This window comes from Schistocerca piceifrons, chromosome X (assembly GCF_021461385.2).
Source record: "Schistocerca piceifrons isolate TAMUIC-IGC-003096 chromosome X, iqSchPice1.1, whole genome shotgun sequence".
Taxonomy (NCBI): domain Eukaryota; kingdom Metazoa; phylum Arthropoda; class Insecta; order Orthoptera; family Acrididae; genus Schistocerca; species Schistocerca piceifrons.
Genome location: NC_060149.1, coordinates 92,612,563 through 92,632,300, shown reverse-complemented (window position 1 = coordinate 92,632,300; position 19,738 = coordinate 92,612,563). Strand labels below are relative to the sequence as shown.

At 45.4% G+C, this 19,738-nt stretch overlaps 1 long non-coding RNA gene across 1 annotated transcript in view; it reads left to right on the top strand.

Annotated features, from left to right (window-relative positions):
* Positions 1-18,678: 18,678 nt before the first annotated feature.
* Positions 18,679-19,738, top strand: part of LOC124721477 — a 58,067-nt gene continuing 57,007 nt past the window's right edge. The window contains exon 1 of the long non-coding RNA XR_007006336.1: positions 18,679-19,209. This is a non-coding gene — a long non-coding RNA (uncharacterized LOC124721477). The remainder of the gene's footprint in view (positions 19,210-19,738) is intronic.

The following is a 19,738-nucleotide window of genomic DNA, read 5'->3' as shown; positions in this document are numbered from 1 at the left end:
AAGATACTTGGTGTTGCTGAGAATACTTCAGATACTACAACAGCAGGTACAATGCAGGTTTTCATGGCATCCTCTTTATATTCTGATTATATAGAAGTAATAACTCTCTTTCCTGTAAAAATGTTAATTCTGATACACTACTGAAAATGACAATTGATGTATTAAAGTTAGTGCATGAGCTAGGATATGATGTTATGTGCCTGGTAACAGATAACCATAGCACTAATAGGAAAATGTATCAGCCTATGTGTGGTGGCACTTTATAGCCGTGTATTACAAATCCAATCCCTCTATCCAAATTCCTCTTTCTTCTGTTTATGTCCAGAGAGCCAAACAACTCGCCAATTGTCAAAATAATAACTAAAAGACTATGCAAACATGCTTGCTAATTGTCAACAGTCAAAATCATGCACCAGTCTTTATTTAAACAATTAGAGGAAGCACCACCATCCAGTTTGTTCCCCATGAGGTCCAGGGCCCAACTGACCTCGTACACAATACCACCAGCAGAGGGCACTCTCATCTGTACTGTGATGTAATCCAAGATGGCAGCCTTGATGTCAACTGATGATGCAAGTACCATTATCCAAGATGGTGGTAAACAGTGTGTTCACCATGAGGTATGGACCTAGTACACAGTACCACCACCAGAGGGCTCTGTCGTCCGTTTCGTGATGTAATCCAAGATGGCGGGGGAAATGGCGGGAAAACGACTGTACCTGTGCTGGACATAAGTCTTTATTTTGCAGACAGTGTCTCCACCATGAGATCCTAAACTCCAACTGACCTAGTACAAAATACAGTCACCAGAGGGTGCTGTCATCCCTCCTGTGACATAATCCATGACGGTGGTCTGGAGGGGGGAAATGGCGCAAAAATGACTCAGCCTGCACTGGGCTGCTGGACAGAGTAAGGAGGGAGTGTACTTTATTTATTTTGGAACAATGTATTTAAGGACTGAGTATATTTATTACCCTTATGTGCAGACAAGAAATCAACTCATAAAATGTCCAAATAACACATAGCACAGCCTACAGACCTGTTCACAAAACAATGCAACAGACACACAAACCACATATGCAGACACTGTCCGCCACTCCCTGTCCAGTAGATTGCACAGGAGGCTACCTGCAGCCCTGCAAAGTGACATGATCGTCAGCTGTCAAACTACACACAGGTGCCCCCATTCGTGAGGCAGCGACATCCCTTTCATACTTGATACCTGAGAAATTCCTCTCGAAATATGTGTTCACCTAGGTGCCTAGGCTGACACGACTGGGCAGGAGTGCAGATGCTCCAGGGGTGCACGCAACGTCACAGCCACGAGCCGCCACCAGATGCTGGTGAAAGTTGTTTTTATTTTCGAGTGTACAGTCAGTGTTATACTGACGTCACGGAACTCCAAGGCACCCTCACGCCGGTCTCATATGCGGGACACCTCTGGGCAGCACGTGTCTTTACTATTGATGTCAGAGTAGCACAAGGCGCATTATACCTAGCGCGACATGAGAGACATGTCTAACCATGGTTAACTGCCCAGCGTGACTGACGCAATGCTGCGAAGTACGCATACGTAGCTACAAACATACACAAGCCCATGTAACAAGGTTCTCAATCTTATACTGATGTCACCTGACTATGTAAAAAATAAGAACCGAGTCGACCTTGGAGAAATTGTATAGCATCCCAGAAATAGTTAATGCTTGCTTTCTTGATGTCTCGGCTTGTTTGCACTTAAATTCTTGCCCTAACGGAACCTATTTACGAAAATAGCGCAGAACAATGTCGAATGCAGTCTTCCTGGTGGACCTAACGTGGTTCCCAGTCCATCAAGTTTTACCCTTCCTGCTTTCAACACACACAAACATTGCCTCTGCTATGTAGGGGCTCCTATATCCCAGCACAAAGGATGTGAATGAATCGAGCATTATTATTGTCTCTTATCGAATTTACCTGCTGAATTACCAAGCATGCACAGGTAGAATGTTTATACTAAGAAATCGGTCACATATATATTTTGCCCCTGTACTTACAACTAAATGTTACGATTGCAGTCTCAGTTGAATGACATTCGACAATGAGCGAAGTATTGGAATTACGCTCTGTTGACGGTTGTGGCTCTGGAAATAAAAATATCAGTACCACTCTTATGACTTCTCCCCATGCTATCACAGACTCCACGTCAAATCCATACATTCCTTAGACTGAACATAGTCATTTCCTTTGCACAAACACATATTTTATAAGCATGACGCTCAATGCGAAGCTATCATGCACCCCCTGCTACTAAGTATAATACTTCGTCAATAACTGATCGCTAGCGATTCGAAATAATACTGAGAGAAAATCAACTATGGATGGACATGTCTCATAAGTTTTTCTTGCGAGTTATACCAGTGTGTTGTAGAAAGAGAGACGTAATCGGCCAAATGTTAAAAAAACTCGATCCCAACAACTACCGTATGTTACTGTCACAAGCGGTCATGGTTCTACAGGTGAACACAAGTATCCATGTTGAAAGTTATATTGGCTTTATAAATCGAGGTAAGACATTACCTCTGAATGAGGTGATTTTTCTATATGGACAAATACCGAGATAGTGATCGCTGGAGTGTACATTATCAGACCAACAGTGCGCTTACACGTAGCCCACAATGCAACATCGTGATAAAACCACTGAATTTTGAAAGTTATTGGGCTAAGGAACGTTGTATGAAACAGGTATTCGCGACGCCCTCACACTGCTAGATATTTATCCAGTATGTGCAACGTATTCTGTCTTGGTACCATGTCAGAAGTTCTGCTACATATACACTGAGTTATAAGCGATGACTGATTGAGAAGGATCACAAACAGTAGTAAACCTATGCTTATTGAGGTCGTAAGAAATGTACAACAGCTTTTCAGATCTCTAGTGTTACGCTATCCGCTAGGAATGCTATCTGCGATTTGGAATCAAGTCCTCCCATTCAACCACATATGTTTTAACCTGTTCTGACCGCGACTGGAATGGTCGCAGGGTGGCCGAGAAAGCGCGGCCGGACCAAACAGAGAGCAGCCCACGAACAAACGAACGAATGGAAAGGACGGACAAGAAACAACGATGGACAATGAAGAGAGACGTTACGACGAAAACACGAAAGCAGCAACGGAGTGACAGAGACAACCAAACTAATCCAAGACGTCCACTAGGAATGAAAACAAAGAACGATAAACACGCTGTCTGTTGTCGAGGCGATGTGTCGAGACTCACGCAACGATTAGACTCGCTGGCTGAGCGAGAGGCAGGAGCTTAAATACTCTATCGGGGGCGCCGCTATCGGCCGCTGGAACCACGTGTTCCACTGTGGCGCCCTCACACTAAATGCGGGTCAGGAGGCGCGCACCGCCACAGCTTGAGGTGCGATGGTGCAGAGATCTCTAGGGGACTTCGACGTCCATGACGTATGGCGGGGATTCAAATTCCGCAGCGTGCGGTACCAGAACATACCTGCGCTGGATCACAGCCACAAGTGAATCATATTTCGGGTGCTCTCATATCTCGCAACGAGTCACCTTCCTCGAACCTGTCTGCTACAGTAAAATTACAACCTGGTTTTAGTCAGTCCCTGCGCATCTTGCAACTGCTCCCATTTCTACAGCTTTGCGCATGTGATCGTTCCATTTTAAGTCGGAACTCAGCATAAGTCAGAGAAAACCATATCCACCACCTTCTGCAACCTGTGTCGAAAAGAGCGACCCCCCCACCCCCCCACCCCCTCCAGGGGGCTCACCACTCTTTGGTGAGTACGTGCTTGGCAACCACGGGGCCCCAGCCCTTGCAGCACCGCTTATATTTCTGTCCTGCTTGTCTCCTCTTCTCCTGTCCTTTTCCCCTCTCTTCAGGAGATGTCTCGTGCCTCCATGGACTCTTGAAGCTCATTTGCGTTGGTTTGCTTGTAGGAATATTCTCTTTTGTGTGGCTCTTTCCCTATACTGCTTTTTCCCTGTACTGCTCTTTCCCGGTACTGCTCTTTCCCCATACTGCTCTTTCCCTGTTCTGCTCTCTCCCTGTTCTGCTCTTTCCCTGCTCTGCCCTTTCCCTGTACTGTTGTTTTCCTGCACTGCTTTTACCCTGTACTGTCCTTTCCCTGTACTACTTTTTCCTCATTTTGCCCTTTCCATGTTTAGCTCTTTCCCTGTTTTGCTCTTTCCCTGTTCTGCTCTTTCCTTGTTCTGCCCTTTCTCTGTACTGCTCTTTCCCTGCACTGCTCTTACCCTGCACTGTCCTTTCCCTGCACCACTTTTTCCTCATTTTGCTCTTTCCCTGTTTAGCTCTTTCCCTGTTTAGCTCTTTCCCTGTTCCTTTCTTTCCTTGTTCCTTTCTTTCCTTGTTCTTTTCTTTCCTTGTTTCTTTCTTTCCTTGTTTTGCACTTTCCTTGTTCCTTTCTTTCCTTGTTCATTTCTTTCCTTACTTTGCTCTTTCCTTGTTCTGCTCTCTTTTTCCTCCACTGCAGCGTTTGAGGCTATTCTTTCTTTCCCTCTTTCCTTCTTATCTTTTCTTCCCCTCCCTGTGTCTGCCTGATGGCCACCCACGCATTTGACTCATAGCTGGAGACTGGGTAACTGGTAATTCCAAGCCCCAGGTAGGCATGTATGGCCCACACTTACCCCTGGTACAGGTCAGGCCCAGAGAGAGGTGATTGCCTGAGCTGTTACCTTTCTCCACTGCCGATTGGTCCCTCCGTCTGTCGTTCGGGAGGTGTGGCCTAAGGTGAGGACAATCACCTAAGGCCGGGGCTCCCCTTTGGAGGGCCCCTCGCTGGAAGGAACGTGCGATTCGAGATGCTGGCGATCATGGGAGACTTCTTCCCAATGACTGACTTTCCTTCTCTTTCTCCGAGTGTTTCCCATAAAAGAAAGTGGAATGAGGCTCCTGCCTCAATGTCTCTTTCTGTTGCGCCTCGATATCTAGTTGTCTCACGTTTAGATGAAAACCAAACTTTCGCTACTGTTAACCCCTTTGTTATACAGAAAGACGTGGATGGCATCGCCGGCCCTGTGAAGTCATGCTCTCGTCTCCATACCGTTACTCTGCTTTTGGAAATTAATAGTGCTCTTCAGGCCCAGAAACTACTCAAGGCCCAAATCCTCCCCGAATATCCTATAAAAGTGGAGGCTCACAGGACACTTAACTCGTCCTGCTGTATTTTCTACACCCGGCTGTTGGATGGTTTGACGGAGGACGAAATAAGTAATTATCTATCGGATCAGGGCGTTACTGCTGTTCATCGAGTTATGAAGAAGGAAGCTGCTGATTTGGTGCCCACTCGCACATTGTTCTGGACTTTCCATCAGTTAACGCTTCCTACCAAGATAAAGGCAGGCTATGAATTCATCTCTGTGCGCCCTTACTTTCCCAATCCGTTGCTGAGTAATAAATGCCACCAGTTCAATCATACCAGCACGTCATGTAAAAACGCAGCCAAATGTGTCACTTGTATCAGGGATGCACATGAGGGCACCTGTCCACCTCCTTCCCCCCGCTGCGTTAATTGTCATGAAGAACATGCTGCTTCTTCTCGTTCTTGTCCCATCTATAGAGATGAGTGGGCTGTTCAGGAGATAAGCGTGAAGGAGAAGGTACCTTTTCCTGTTGCCCAGAAACTGTTGGCCAGCTGTAAACCGGCTGTCCCTTCGTCTGAAAGCTACAGCACCGTGTTAGCCTCTCCTCATCCCACGAAAAACATGGTTACGCAAACTTGTGACTTATAGTTCAGTTTGACGGTGGCAAAGTCGCCTCTCCTTCAAGCTGACACTCCGTCTCCCGCTTCCCCGGCTGTAGATTCTGCTACCCGTTCTTCGCCCTCACCGGCGAAGACGGTTGCAAAGCAGCCAGCGAACTGTCCTTTCGAAAAGGATTATTCCTGGGAAGATTTCTTGCATACCTCGAGTTCGCAGCCGTCTGGCTCTTCTGCCAATCGTCAAAAGCCAAAACAGTCATCCAAAGGCAAACAGTCTTCCCTCTTTCCGACTCGTTGGTCCTCTTCGACTCGTGGGTCCTTTTCAACTGATCGACACCGGGGAAGCTCCGTTAATCCCGCTCAGTTGATGGACGAAGATCCTCCACCTCTGGATTCCAGTGAACGTCCTCCCTCGACGGCTCGCCCTAAGCGGCTGTCGAGGTGAGTGTTTCTTCTTCATTCTCCGGTGTTCCTCAACTTTATAGCCCTTTTACAATGGAATATCCATGGCCTTCGGTCTAACAGGGTGGACCTCCACCTGCTCCTGCGATCGCAATGTCCCATTGTAGTCTATCTCCAAGAAACCAAGCTATGTCCTAAAGACCATTTTGCTCTTTCCCATTTTACTTCGCTACACATGGACCTTCCCCTTATGGTGGGGATTCCTGCTCATGGTGGGGTCATGCTGCTTCTACGACATGATGTTTGTCGTTGTCCTATCCCCTTGCACACCCACCTGCAAGCAGTTGCTTCACGTGTTTTCCTTCCCGAATTTACCTTTTCCCTCTGCAGCATTTATATCCCTTCGTCTTCTGCTGTCACTAGGGCGGACCTGATGCAGCTTGTAGCTCAGCTTCCTTCACCCTTTCTGCACCAATAGCCATCATCCTCTTTGGGGCTCGTCTGTCGCTTGCCCGAGAGGTTCTCTTTTGGCGGATCTTCTTAATCATCTTAACCTTGTGTGCCTCAACACTGGCGAAGCTACGTTTCTCTCTGATTCCACGCACACTTATTCCCACTTAGTCCTCTCAGTCTGCTCTGGCTAGCTCGCTCGACGTCTCGAGTGGTGTGCTCTTTCCGATACTTACTCGAGTGACCACTTCCCTTGTGTGACTCGCCTGTACAATCATACCCCACTACAGTGGCCCGCTCATTGGAAATTCTCTCCTGCTAACTGGAAGCTATATTCCTCCTTAGCAGTATTTAACGAACGGCCGTTTCCCAGCTGTGATGATCAGGTCGAGCACATAGTGGACGTTATTCTCTCGGCTGCCGAATCCTCAATCCCTCGTACTACTACCTCTCCCCGTCGGCTCCCAGTCCCTTGGTGGACTGTGGAGTGCAGCAATGCAATTCGTGCCCGACGACTTGTGCTTTATGTCTTTCACCATCATCCTAAGTTAACGAACTGCATCCGCTACAAGCAACTACGTATGCAGTGCCATTGCACTATCAAGGAAAGCAAGAAAGCATGCTGGGTTCCCTTCACCAGCTCGTTCAACAGATTTACTCCGTCCTCTCTCGTTTGGGGTGGCCTGCTCCGCCTTTCCAGGACTACCACCCACTCCCCGATTCCTGGTCTGACTGTGGCGGGAAACGTCATATTCGACCCTGTCGATGTTTCCAAAGCTTTGGGCCGGTACTTTGCGGAGGTTTCAAGCTCCACCCACTACCAACCTGCCTTCCTTTCTCGGAAACAGGCGGAGGAGGCTCGTGCAATCTCTTTTCTCTCTTTGAATCGAGAATGCTACAATACTCATTTTACTATGAGGGAGCTCGAGTGAGCACTCTCCTCATCCAGGTCTTCTGCTCCTGGGTCCGATACAATCCACGTCCTCATGCTGCAGAATCTTCCTCATGCGGGAAAACGCTTTCTCCTCGATACCTACAACTGTATTTGGACTGAAGGTGTATTTCCCACGCTTTGGCGTGAAGTTACTATTGTTCCCCTACCTAAGCCTGGTAAAGATGGATCTCTTCCTTCCAGCTGTCGTCCAATTTCCCTTACCAGACGCGTTTGTAAGGTGATGGAACGCATGATCAGTGGTCGATTAGTGTGGTGGCTGGAGCCACACCATCTTCTCACTAATGTTCAGTGTGGGTTCCGAAAGCGTCGCTCAGCGGTTGTTCACCTCGTCACTCTGTCGATGTTCATCATGAATAATTTTCTGCAGAAGCGACAAACAGTGGCCGTTTTCTTTGATTTGGAGAAATCCTATGATACCTGTTGACGGATAGGCATTCTATGTACTATGAATACATGGGGCCTTCCCGGTCGTCTTCCCACTTTCATCCGGGAATTTTTAACAGACCGAGTTTTCCGGGTACGTGAGGGTTCCTCCTCATCCCGCACCTTTTCACAGGAGAATGGGGTGCCTCAGGGCTCCATACTGAGTGTCGTCCTCTTCACCATAGCCATCAACCCCATTATTGACTGCCTTCCAGTTGGCATTTCCGGCTCTCTTTTCGTTGACGACTTTGCTATTTATTGCAGCTCGCAAAGGACGTATTTCCTGCAACGCTGTCTTCAGCGTTGTCTGGATCGTCTCTATTCGTGGAGTGTCACAAATGGTTTCCACTTTTCTGCTACCAAATCCGTTTGCGTCAACGTCTGGTGGTACAAGGCGTTTCTTCCACCATCCTTGCGACTGGGCCAAATCACTCTCCCATTCATGGATGCAACTAAGTTCTTAGGATTACGTTCGTTAGGAAACTCAGTTGATCTCCCCATGTGTCCTACCTGGCTGCACGCTGCACCCGGTCCCTAAATGTCGTTTGTGTATGGAGTGGTACCTCTTGGGGAGCTGACTGAACTGTTCCCCTCAGCCCATATCGATCTCTTGTCCGCTCCAAGTTGGGTTATGGATGCAGTGTCTACTCCTCTGCATGGCCTTCTATCTTACGCTGTCTAAATACAATACACCATTTGGGGATCCGTCCCGCCACTGGTGCCTTCCTTACTAGCCCTTTTGAGAGTCTCTATGCAGAAGCCGGTGAACTACCACTGTCATACCGGCGCGACATCCTACTCAGTAGGTATGTGTGTTGGCTTTCTTCCATGCCAGGCCACCCAACCTTTGACCCTTTTTTCGATGACATTCTTGATTGCCAGTACGAGATGTACGTTTCTTCTCTGTGGCCTCCTGGCGTCCGTTTTCGTCACCTGCTTCAGCAGGTGCAGTTCACACTTCTTGCCACTTTCTGAATGAGGGAGAGCCCTTCAGACACAGGTTTGTGTTCGATTTGACCTCAGCTTGTTCCCGAAGGATTCGACTCCCCAGCCAACCTATCACTGCAAATTTCTCGAACCGTGCTCACAACTTGCCAATAGCATATTTTTGTACACTGATGGTTCCAAGTCGGCCCAAGGTGTTGGCTGTGTTTTTGTCATTCGGGCTGATAAGTTTTAATACTGGCTTCTCGACCAGTGCACAATTTTTACAGCAGAGCTTTTTGCCCTCTATCAGGCTGTTCACTACGTCTGGAGGCACCAGCTCACTCACTGTGTGATCTGCTCTGACTCCCTCAGTGCCCTTCAAAGTCTAGATGTTCCCGATCCAGTCCACCCCATCGTTCAATGGATCCAGGACCGCCTCCATTTGTTCCCAGATGGGAGAGCCCAAGTGATGTTCATGTGGGTTCCTGACCCTGTTGGTGTGCCAGGGAATGACGCTGCTGATGCTGCAGCCATGGCCGCAGTCCATCTTTGTCGGCCAGCCTCTTACTCTGTTCCCTCGCAAGATATTTGTACTTTTCTCTATCGGCGTATCACGTCACTTTGGCATGACCATTGGTGCTCCCTTCATGGGAACAAACTCAGAGAAGTCAAACCTCTCCCAACAGCCTGGTCGACTTCCTCCCGGCCGTTTCGCCGTGAGGAAGTAATGTTAGCTAGGTTGCGAATAGGGCACTGCTGCTTTAGTCACTGCCACTTGTTGAGTGGCGACCCTGCACCCAGCTGTCCTTTCTGTAGCCAGCCATTAACAGTCAGATATTTCATGATCCTCGGTCCCTATTTTAGCCACTTACATCTCAGTGTCGGGCTGCCGCCCGGTTTGCCAGACATCTTTGCGGATGAAGTGCGAACTGTGGCTGCGTTTTAAGTTTTTTAAAAAGCAGTAATATGACAAAAGAGATTTGATTTCTACCTGGTGACTCTGGTGTCTTGTCAACGTCTTTTAGATACTCTTCTGTAATGTCTTGATGTTTTAGATTTGGTTTTTTCTTCCTTTTTGTATTGGACCTCGCAACGGTTTTTTACTCTCACGGTCCCAGCATTCCATGGTTCTATACTGGACGCTTGTGACCTTAGATGTTTTGCGCCCTAAAACCCCACAAAAAGAAAACAGAGCGACCTGAGTTAGTGCGACAGGAGCATGGAAATGTGCGCATTGTGGTGCGTCCCCAAACTAGATACAAGTACTACAAATCCACGTCCATTGAAATCTATCAGCCCAACATGCTATCATCATTATTCTCTACCCCCAAACAGACAAAATTTAAGAACAATAGAAGCTCCACTAACTTCATCCGATATAGAACTCACCTAGGCACCATTGCTCGCACGATGACGCAAAGCTGTGGTGGGGTTCCAGAACGGAGAGGGAGATTTCACAATGCTTCACAGGATAGTGCAGCGTGCATCCCTCCAAGCATTCCTAACGGTATACCCCGACCCTCACCGAATTTACACCTCAAACTGCTGCTGCTACTGCTGCCTGTGTGGCACGATCCTATTAAATATACAGGCACTGCAGAAGCCCCTTTAAAGTTTGATCAACTATATCCAGGTGAATGATCGTATCCCACAGATACGCGAGGCATGCACATACACAGACATACAGAAAACAGAGCAAAAGCTCTCCAAATGTGGAGGTGACTGGATACAGCGGAGTACAGTGATAAATTAAACCTGCTGATCAGTTCACTTGGGCTAGGTGTTGGCAGTTGTGCTACATTTACAAGCAATTTTAGAACACTGAACGAGAGGTTATGTCATGATTGCATGGATAGATCTGACATAGAATCTATAGACTTGCGAAAAATGACGAGGGAATAGGCATAAATTGACCGAATATACACCAAAATGCGGGGAAATTGGGAAAGTACTTGCATATCTTCTGGTTCGCGCCGAATAATTTGTATATGGGAACAAGTATGTAGCAACAAGAGGAATCCGAGAAAACGTCGACATCGAAATGATAGCATGTTGGGCTGATAGATTTGAATGGACGCAGATCTGCAGTACTTGTATCTACTTCTAAGGTCATCAGTCCCCTAGAACTTAGAACTAATTAAACTTAAGTAACCTAAGGACATCACACACATCCATGCCCGAGGCAGGATTCGAACCCGCGACCGTAACGGTCGAGCGGTTCCAGACTGTAACGCCTAGAACCACTCGGTCACCCCGGCCGGCTCTAGTTTGGGAACGCACCACAATGTGCGCGTTTCCACCGAATGGTCAAAACATTCTCCTGTCGCACTAACTCAGATCGCTCTGTTTCTACGCAGGTTGCAGAAGGTGTTGCATATGGTTTTCTCCGAATTCTGCTCAGTTCCGACTTAAAATGGAACGATCACATGTGCAAAGCTGTAGAAATGGCAGCAGTTGCAAGATGCGTAGGGACTGAATAAAACCAGGTTGTGATTTCACTGTAGCAGACAGGTTCGAGGAAGGTGACTCGTTGCGAGATTGCCATAAATATGATTCACTTGTGGCTGTGATCCAGCGCAGGTATGTGGTTGAATGGGAGGACTTGATTCCAAATCGCAGACACCATTTCTAGTGGACAACGTAACACCAGAGATCTGAAAAGCTAGTGTACATTTCTTACGACCTCAATAAGCATATGATTTACTACTGTTTGTGATCCTTCTTAATCATTCATCGCCTATAACTCAGTGGATATATAGCAGAGCTTCTGACAAGGTATTATTACACTAACTGGATAGATATCTAGCAGCGTGAGAGCGTCGCAAATACCTGTTTCATACCATGTTCCTTAGCTGAATAACTTCCAAAATTCAGTCCTTTTATCACAAGGTTGCGCCGTGGGCTACATGTAAGCGTGCTGCTGGTCTGATAATGTACACTCCAGCTATCACCATCTCGGTATTTGTCCGTATAGAAAAATCACCTCATTCAGAGGTAATGTCGTACCTCGATTTATAAAGCCAGTATAGCTTTTAACATGGATACTTGTGTGCACCTGTAGAGCCATGACCGCTTGTGACAGTAACATTGGGATCGAGTTCTTTTAACATCTGGTCGATTACGTCTCTCTTTATACGACACGCTGGTATAACTCGCAAGAAAAACTTATGAGACATGTCCACCCATAGTTGATTTTCACTCAGTATTATTTCGTATCGCCAGCAATTAGTTATTTACGAGGTATTATATTTAGTAGTAGGGGGTGCATGATACGTTCGCATTGAGCATCATGCCTATAAAGTATGTGTTTGTGCAAAGGAAATGACTATGTCTTGTCGTAAGGAATGTATGGATTTGACGTGGAGTACTGTCATAGCATGGGAAGAGTATGTCAAGTCATAAGAGTTGTACTGGTATTTCTATTTCCAGAGCCACAGCCGTCAACAGAGTGTGTTTCCGATACTTCGCTCATTGTCGAATGTCGTTCAACTGTGACTGCGATCGTAACATTTAGTTGTAAGTACAGAGGTAAAATGTGTATGTGACCGATTTCATAGGATAAACGCTCTATCTGTGTATGCTCGGCCTGCAGCACCGGTGACCTGTGCAGGGATGATTCACATTTCCTGTTAACGGTAGGAGTTGTCAGACTGGAGATCCGTGTTGGAGTGTGGGAATGTAGATGAATTAACTGTGTTGTCCTCTAGACGACCGAATAGCGAACTAATACTTAGTATGTGTGGGATAGCTTTCGTGATTGCGTGGAAATCTGAGATTGAATATGTAGGCGTGCTTGCGCTGGATCGTTATTCCCTCCCATGTAATTTGTTCAGTTGACCGCTTCTGCACATTTCGTGCCTTTATTTAGTTGAGAGAAGATCGATTGTGGTGAGTGGAAGACATGTTTGCTGGTTCTCTAGACATGACAAACACTTTAGTTGACTTCGTACATTATAGAGATGATATGGAATCTACTACATCACCGACATCGGTATTCGAGAGTGGAAATATCAGTTTCCTCTATTCGTTACGAGTTGCCGAGTAAATGTCGTCATATATGTGACAAGTTTCTAGTTAGTCAGTGGTTTACAGTGTGCCCCACCTGGCTTAAGTTTCGGGTTTGTAGAGAAATAATTTCCAGTTTATATCCTGGGAATTATGTTGTGCTAGCGATCGGTAGGATGCTACCCAGTACTTGATATCGAGAATTACAGCGAAAATGGTATAATATTATGGTGAACCGTGTGAAAATAGGAGTGTTTTTGTAATCCCAAAGCTGGAGATGTGTGTAAAAAAGTGAGTAAATAAGGAAGCAGGTTGGAACCGGAAACAGTAATGTGTTTGTGCCAAGGGGAAACGAGCCCGAACTTGTAGAACAGTTCTGAGAGCGACTTCAGTCCGCTGAGTGTGTTCTGGTCGCGCGTTGGGGGTGGATGACTTGTGATCATTGGCTGCAGGAAAATGTCTAGTGCTGTGAGGAGTATATACAGTACTGTCCGTCTTCGTGGTATGTGTACAAATGATGTAAGAGGGATGATTTTGTTTGGCATAGGATACGAATTGTATGTTTACTACATCGACATGTAATGTGGTGATATATTGCTGGATTGGAGATCAGTTTTGCACACTAATATTCATGCTCCTCTCCTCGGTGGGAGAGCAGTGAAATTGAATAAAAGTCTTTCCATATTTGACAATATATATGGCAGTGTGTAAGATTTAATTGCCAGTGCAATATGCCGATTTGTGCAAAATAACTGCTGAAAGTCTCATCTGCAGAAGGAAAAAAGGTGGAAGATGCTTCGATACCAGTGGCAACAGTAATTCGGCGGGTAAATTCGATAAGAGCCAATAACAATGCTTGATTCATTCTCATCCTTTGTGTTGGGATATAGGAGCCTCTACATAGCGGAGGGAACGTTTGTGTGTGTTGAAAGCGGGAAGGGTAACACGTGATGGATTGGGTACCACATTAGGTCTGCGAGGAAGACTGCATGCGACGTTATTCTGCGCTATTTTCGTAAACAGGTTCAGTTAGGGCAAGAATTTCCGTGCATACAAGCTGAGACATCAAGAAAGTGAGCATTAATTGTTTCTGGAACGCTACACAATTTCTGTGAGGTAGACTCAGTTCTTATTTTTTACATAGTCATGTGACATCAGTATAAGATTGAGAACCTTGATAAATGGGATTGCGAAGGTTTGTAGCTATGGGGCGTTGCGTCAGTCACTCTGGGCAGTTAAGCAGGGTTAGACGCATCTCTCATGCCATGCTAGGAACAATGCACCCTGTGCTACTCTGTCATCAATGGTAATGACATGTGCTGTCCAGTGGTGTCTCGCATATGAGACTGGCATGAGGTTACCTTGGAGTTCTGTGACATCAGTATAACACTTACTGTACACTCGAAAATAGAAACAACTTTCACCTGTGTCTGGCGGCGGCTTGCGGCTGTGATGGCGCGCATGCCCCTGAAACGTATGCGCTCCAACCCAATTGCATCAGCTACAGTGCCTAGGTGAGCATGTATTTCGAGAGGAAATTTTTTTCAGGTATCAAGTATGAAAGGGATGTCACTGCCTCATGCATGGGGGCATCTGTGGGTGGTTTAACAGCTGACGGCTGAGTCACTTCATGGGGCTGCAGGTAGCCTGCTGTGCAATCTACTGGACAGGGGGTGGCTGACTGTGTCTGCGTACATTGTTTGCGTGTGTTTTGCATTATTTTGTGAGCAGGTCTGTAGGCTGCACTATCGTTATTTGGACATTTTATGAGTTGATTTCGTGTCTGCACATCAGTGTAATAAATATACTCCATCCTTAAATAAATTGTTCTAAGATAAATAAAGTACACTCCTTCCTCTCTCCAGCAGCCCAGTGCAGGCTGAGTCCTTTTCCCACCAATCCCTAGGAAGAGGTGGCAGTCGGATGACATAGGTTAGTGGAGATAGTCCAAGAGTCCTTTGTTTCCCACAATTTTCTTAGGTTAGTAGAGATAGCCCAAGTGACCTTTCTTTACCGTCAAAATTCAAACCTGGCTCCAGTTCCTAGGTAAACATGGCAGTTGGATGACTAAGGTTAGTGGGGGTAGCCTAGGGTGCCTATCTTCCAGCGATTTTCTTAGCTTAGTAGAGGTAACCGTGGTGTGATGCATTATCCTGTTGGAATTTGAACTTACCGCCACTTTTCTGGGGGAAGGGAGGGGAGGGGGTTTAGGTTAGTGGAGGTAGCCCAATTGTCCTATCTTCCTGCTAAGATTCGCCATCTTGGATGATGTCATGGCTGCTATCTTGGATGACATCATGCGCTGTTACCAAGTCTACACGCCGCCATCTTGAATGACGTTGGCGACATCATCTTGGATGTATCTGACAACAATGGAATGTGCGGCAGAAACCACTTTGTGCCACTACTCCAGGTGCACATTGACATGGTCAGCTACTGCACATGGAGGTGGCACATCTAGAGACCACAGAGCCTCCCTTACATTTATTAAAATAAAGATGCAATTTGTTCCAAAAGAACATGTTTCAACTGTGACAGGCGAAATGCAGTTGTTTAAACTTTGGAAAAATTGGGTTTACAGTACTGTATGACTTATATGCATTAGCCATACTTCAACAACTCTTTAAATGCTGATATCAGAGGGGACCTGTCAGGAATTCTGTAAGTGAACTGACTTCTATAAATTGCCATATTTGTCAGAGTGAATAATAGCTTGGGGAAAGCATGTTAAGTAAGTCAGCAGACTGGCTATTTCTCTATGTCCGAGCATCTTGGATTCTGATATCATAGAGAATGTGACAGTATCCCAAGGGATTTCTACACTTAAGACAACTGCCCTACTTTCACAATGATGTCAGGGGAAAGCCTAGAGGCCATCTTGAATTCTATATATAGCAGAAATAACTTACTTCCTCCAGTGCGGCAATCCACCATCTTGGTTGTTTGAATTTTCCGCTAATCAATACTTAAACAACAGTCTTACTTCCACAGTGGTGTCATAGGAGTGGGAAAAATGCTGGCTATTCTTGAATTTCCAACCAAAATTCGAATTTCCCACCATTTTCTACATAGGACAATTGGCCTTTATCAGAGGTGTGGAGGGGCGAGGGGTGGGGAAAATCTGATGACTTGTTGATGACATCATCAATGACATCATTGGTGACCTACTTTGTCCCAGAACACCACTGTGTATCCACTTGTCTCTTGCGAGACAAAGCAAGGCTGATGACCCGTATTAGGTAGTGTGGCAGATCACAGTATTAGCTTACATTTCAGAGGAAGCCTACGGGACAACACATCACATGATTTCTCTTGTGCACTCCACGGTGCTAGACTCTGGGCTCAACAGAGAGTGGGACTTTGCAAGATGATATGGAAGTCCTGAGACAACAGAGTGTTGAACATTTCAAAGTTAGAATGGTGACACCATTTCAAAATTTTAAGTCTTTGATGAGGTTTCTAGATCTCATTTTTAATTGGATGCAAAATTTTTATCGGCATGGAAGCGATCAGGGAATGAGTGCCAGTGGCAACACGTCTTCTTGAAGGTCTTCACACATGCCCTGCTAGTGGACTGGCGGAGTCGTTAAGACAATACACTCTCATTAGAAACAACAACGATTCAAATACTGGTCTGGCGATGAACATGCATGTTTTTCATGGTTTCCCTATATTGCTCAAGAGAAATGCCAGGATAGTTGCTTTGCAAAGGGCATGCCAGCTTCCTTCTCCAATCCGAATTCGTGCTCCACTTAGAGGCACACATGGTGGACAAGCCATCAAACCCCAATTTTCCTTTACTTTCTTGTAACGTTCTATATAGGGTTCATGCCAAGAGATCAATTAGTTACTCCATTCCCAGGATTGTACGTTGTTGAAAATAATCATCTGAGAGACCAGCCCTATGTGATTGAGCTTTGCAGCCTTGTAGGATGAAACCAGTGTCGATTGAGATAGAAGTAAGATGTATGTAGGCATAAATGGTATTTAGATATGCGAAGTCGTAGTTCAACGTGATAACACGCAGAGATCTGTAGAGCCACCTAAAATGTTCGCCCCAAATATATACACTGCCTCGTCCTGAGACATCTCTTCCACCGTTGTTTGATAGAGGCTAAGGGCTTCTCGCCAAATCAAAGCATATCTTTTGGTCTACAGTCTAGTACACATGTTGTAGAGCCCAGGGCAAATGTTGCCTGCAGTTACGAGTATTGAGGAGTACACGAAAGGTGGTCATTTCAGATACACAATATTTTCATGAAGTTTTGTACTTACTGTACACAAAGGCATCGGCATTCTTGTGATTGCAGCAAGGATAAAGCATAGAACAGGGTGCGAGTCATATTCCTCACAATGGGTAAACAGCTAGTACTGGTCACTGGCAGAGCTGCCTTCGCCAAAGTAGTTAGTTACATTCCTTGTCCATATGTTATGATCTTAAATGTTTCACTATGATGTTGAATATGTTGACCAATTTAAAAAAAGTCTCACATTCACCATTTGCAGAGTAATTTTTAATTTATATTTGTCTAATATGTAGAATATGTTTAACTTGATAAATTCTGCTTGCCACTGAACATGAACAAAAGCGAGAACATTTAATGTAGTGACAACTGTTGACATTACCTTCCTTAAATTTGCTGATTGGGTCTCCACGCCTATTCATCCGAAAACTGATGTCTCTGCACCTCTCGACCATTTGTCTATACCTGCAGAGTTCTCTCATTCTCACATCAAGTGCCATCGCTCTCTAGCGTTATAGTTTTGTGGGTTACATTACCCTTCCTGACTTCTTTCATTTTAACGTGCATATCAGCTTTATTTGATTGAAGGCGGCCGTAGTGGCCGTGCGGTTCTAGGCGCTACAGTCTGGAGCCGAGCGACCGCTACGGTCGCAGGTTCGAATCCTGCCTCGGGCATGGATGTGTTGATGTCCTTAGGTTAGTTAGGTTTAATTAGTTCCAAGTTCCAGGCAACTGATGACCTCAGAAGTTAAGTCGCATAGTGCTCAGAACCATTTGAACCTTTTTTTTTTATTGAAACAAATGGAGTGATGAACCCTATCGCCATTCTACATTTCGATACTATGAGCTGATAATAATTATTATTTTAAAACACAGATTAGTTACTCAGGGTTGTTGCTCTTTTATGGGTCCCTTATGTTCCTCAATAGTCTAAGAACCCAAGAAAACATGTCAGCACACATAGCGGTGTCCAGTCAAATATGTACATTGCGATGTGAACAGCAGGCTGCCTTCTGGTGGGGTGTATGAGCGTGGGTGTCCGTAGAAATTTATCCAGAGGGGAGGGGAATCTAAAATTGCCGTTTTTTCATAAATAATTTGGTTAGTTTTGAGACGTTTTATGTCACGAGAAGTAAATTTAAAAGTTCAAATATCTCTAAGCACTACGGGACTTAACATCTGAGGTTATCAGTCCCCTAAACTTAGAACTACTTAAACCTAACTAATCTAAAGACATCACACACATCCACACCCGAGGCAGCATTCGAACCTGCGATCGTAGCAGCAGAGCGGTTCCGGAATGAAGCGCCTAGGACCGCTCGGTCACAGTGGCCGGCTTAAATTTAAAAGGTGACACAAGAAACTTACTATATCGCAGAGAACTGATCGTTAGTCCAGGTTCCCTGGGGAGGGGGGGGGGGGAGGGGGCGTGGGGCGGGGAGGCAAGCGTATCCCATTGTGAGACGCCCATGTGTACGATAGAGAGGGAGGTGGCTAAGAGGCTACACTACAAAGTCAGCGTAATTTTAGATTCCCTTTCGGAGAAGGAATACAAACGTACAAATAACAAAGGCGTCTTGAGATTAGTGAAAGCAACGAGGAAATTAATTCATTGAAGACATAGTAATACTAAAAATTCTTACTTCTTTGTAGTTTGTTATATTGCGTTCAAGGAGTTGTGATTGCGTACAGTAGGCTGTACAGATCAACACTCAAAGACCAGTTCGAATATGTGCTGTTCTTATTTCAGAAATACATTTTGCGTGATTTATGTCTAAAAGGAAAGAACTCATGGTGGTATTTGAAGGCGCTGCCGTAAAAGGCATTATGAATAGGCGTTTGCCACATTCCGCTACCCGCAACGTCTTGTGGCGACGTTCACTGCAGCATTAGTATGCCAAGGCGGCGCATCATACATATTCTATTTCGCATCGCTTTGTGCTTCGTATTTGAGTCTCAGTGTTGAAAAGAATTTCAATGATCTTTCGGGACCACAGTCCGAACGAAGCCCAAGGTGCACAACAAGTGTGAGAACTTCTTGCTGCTACATGTGGATCGCTGGTTCCCTTTCTGGACTGGTGTAAGTGATTTTTATTACAATTTCCTTATATACGTCAGTATTTCATTTGGAATACAAACTTATCTATATTCTGAAATCTGTTTATGAAATGTCAACGAATCTGTTACAGTTATGTACAGTTATGTACCAGTATACATAACAAAGAGCTGCATTAACTGTAGTCGAAGTTCTTCATGGTACTGGTATTTTAATCATGCGAAACACAAAATATATTTTATTTTTAAAGTACTGCAATACCTTTAAAAATACTGAAATAAACTTACCGCACTAGTTCTTTTCGTGAGATTTCCTACCGATGTAAGCTGCCATAATTCTTCATGTGCTTGTAAGTTGTCCACGATATTTATCTCTGTTTAGCATAAACTCTCAGCAGCTAGATACAGTAAATCAATCGCTGTTGAACTTTTCGTCAGTCAGGAAAGTGAATGCTACCGTAGATACTACCGGTAGTTATTTAATCAGTGGTCAGATTTGGTGGCTCTGTTGGTAATTTCTTGAGTACCTTCCAGAGAATATGCACAAAACTTTA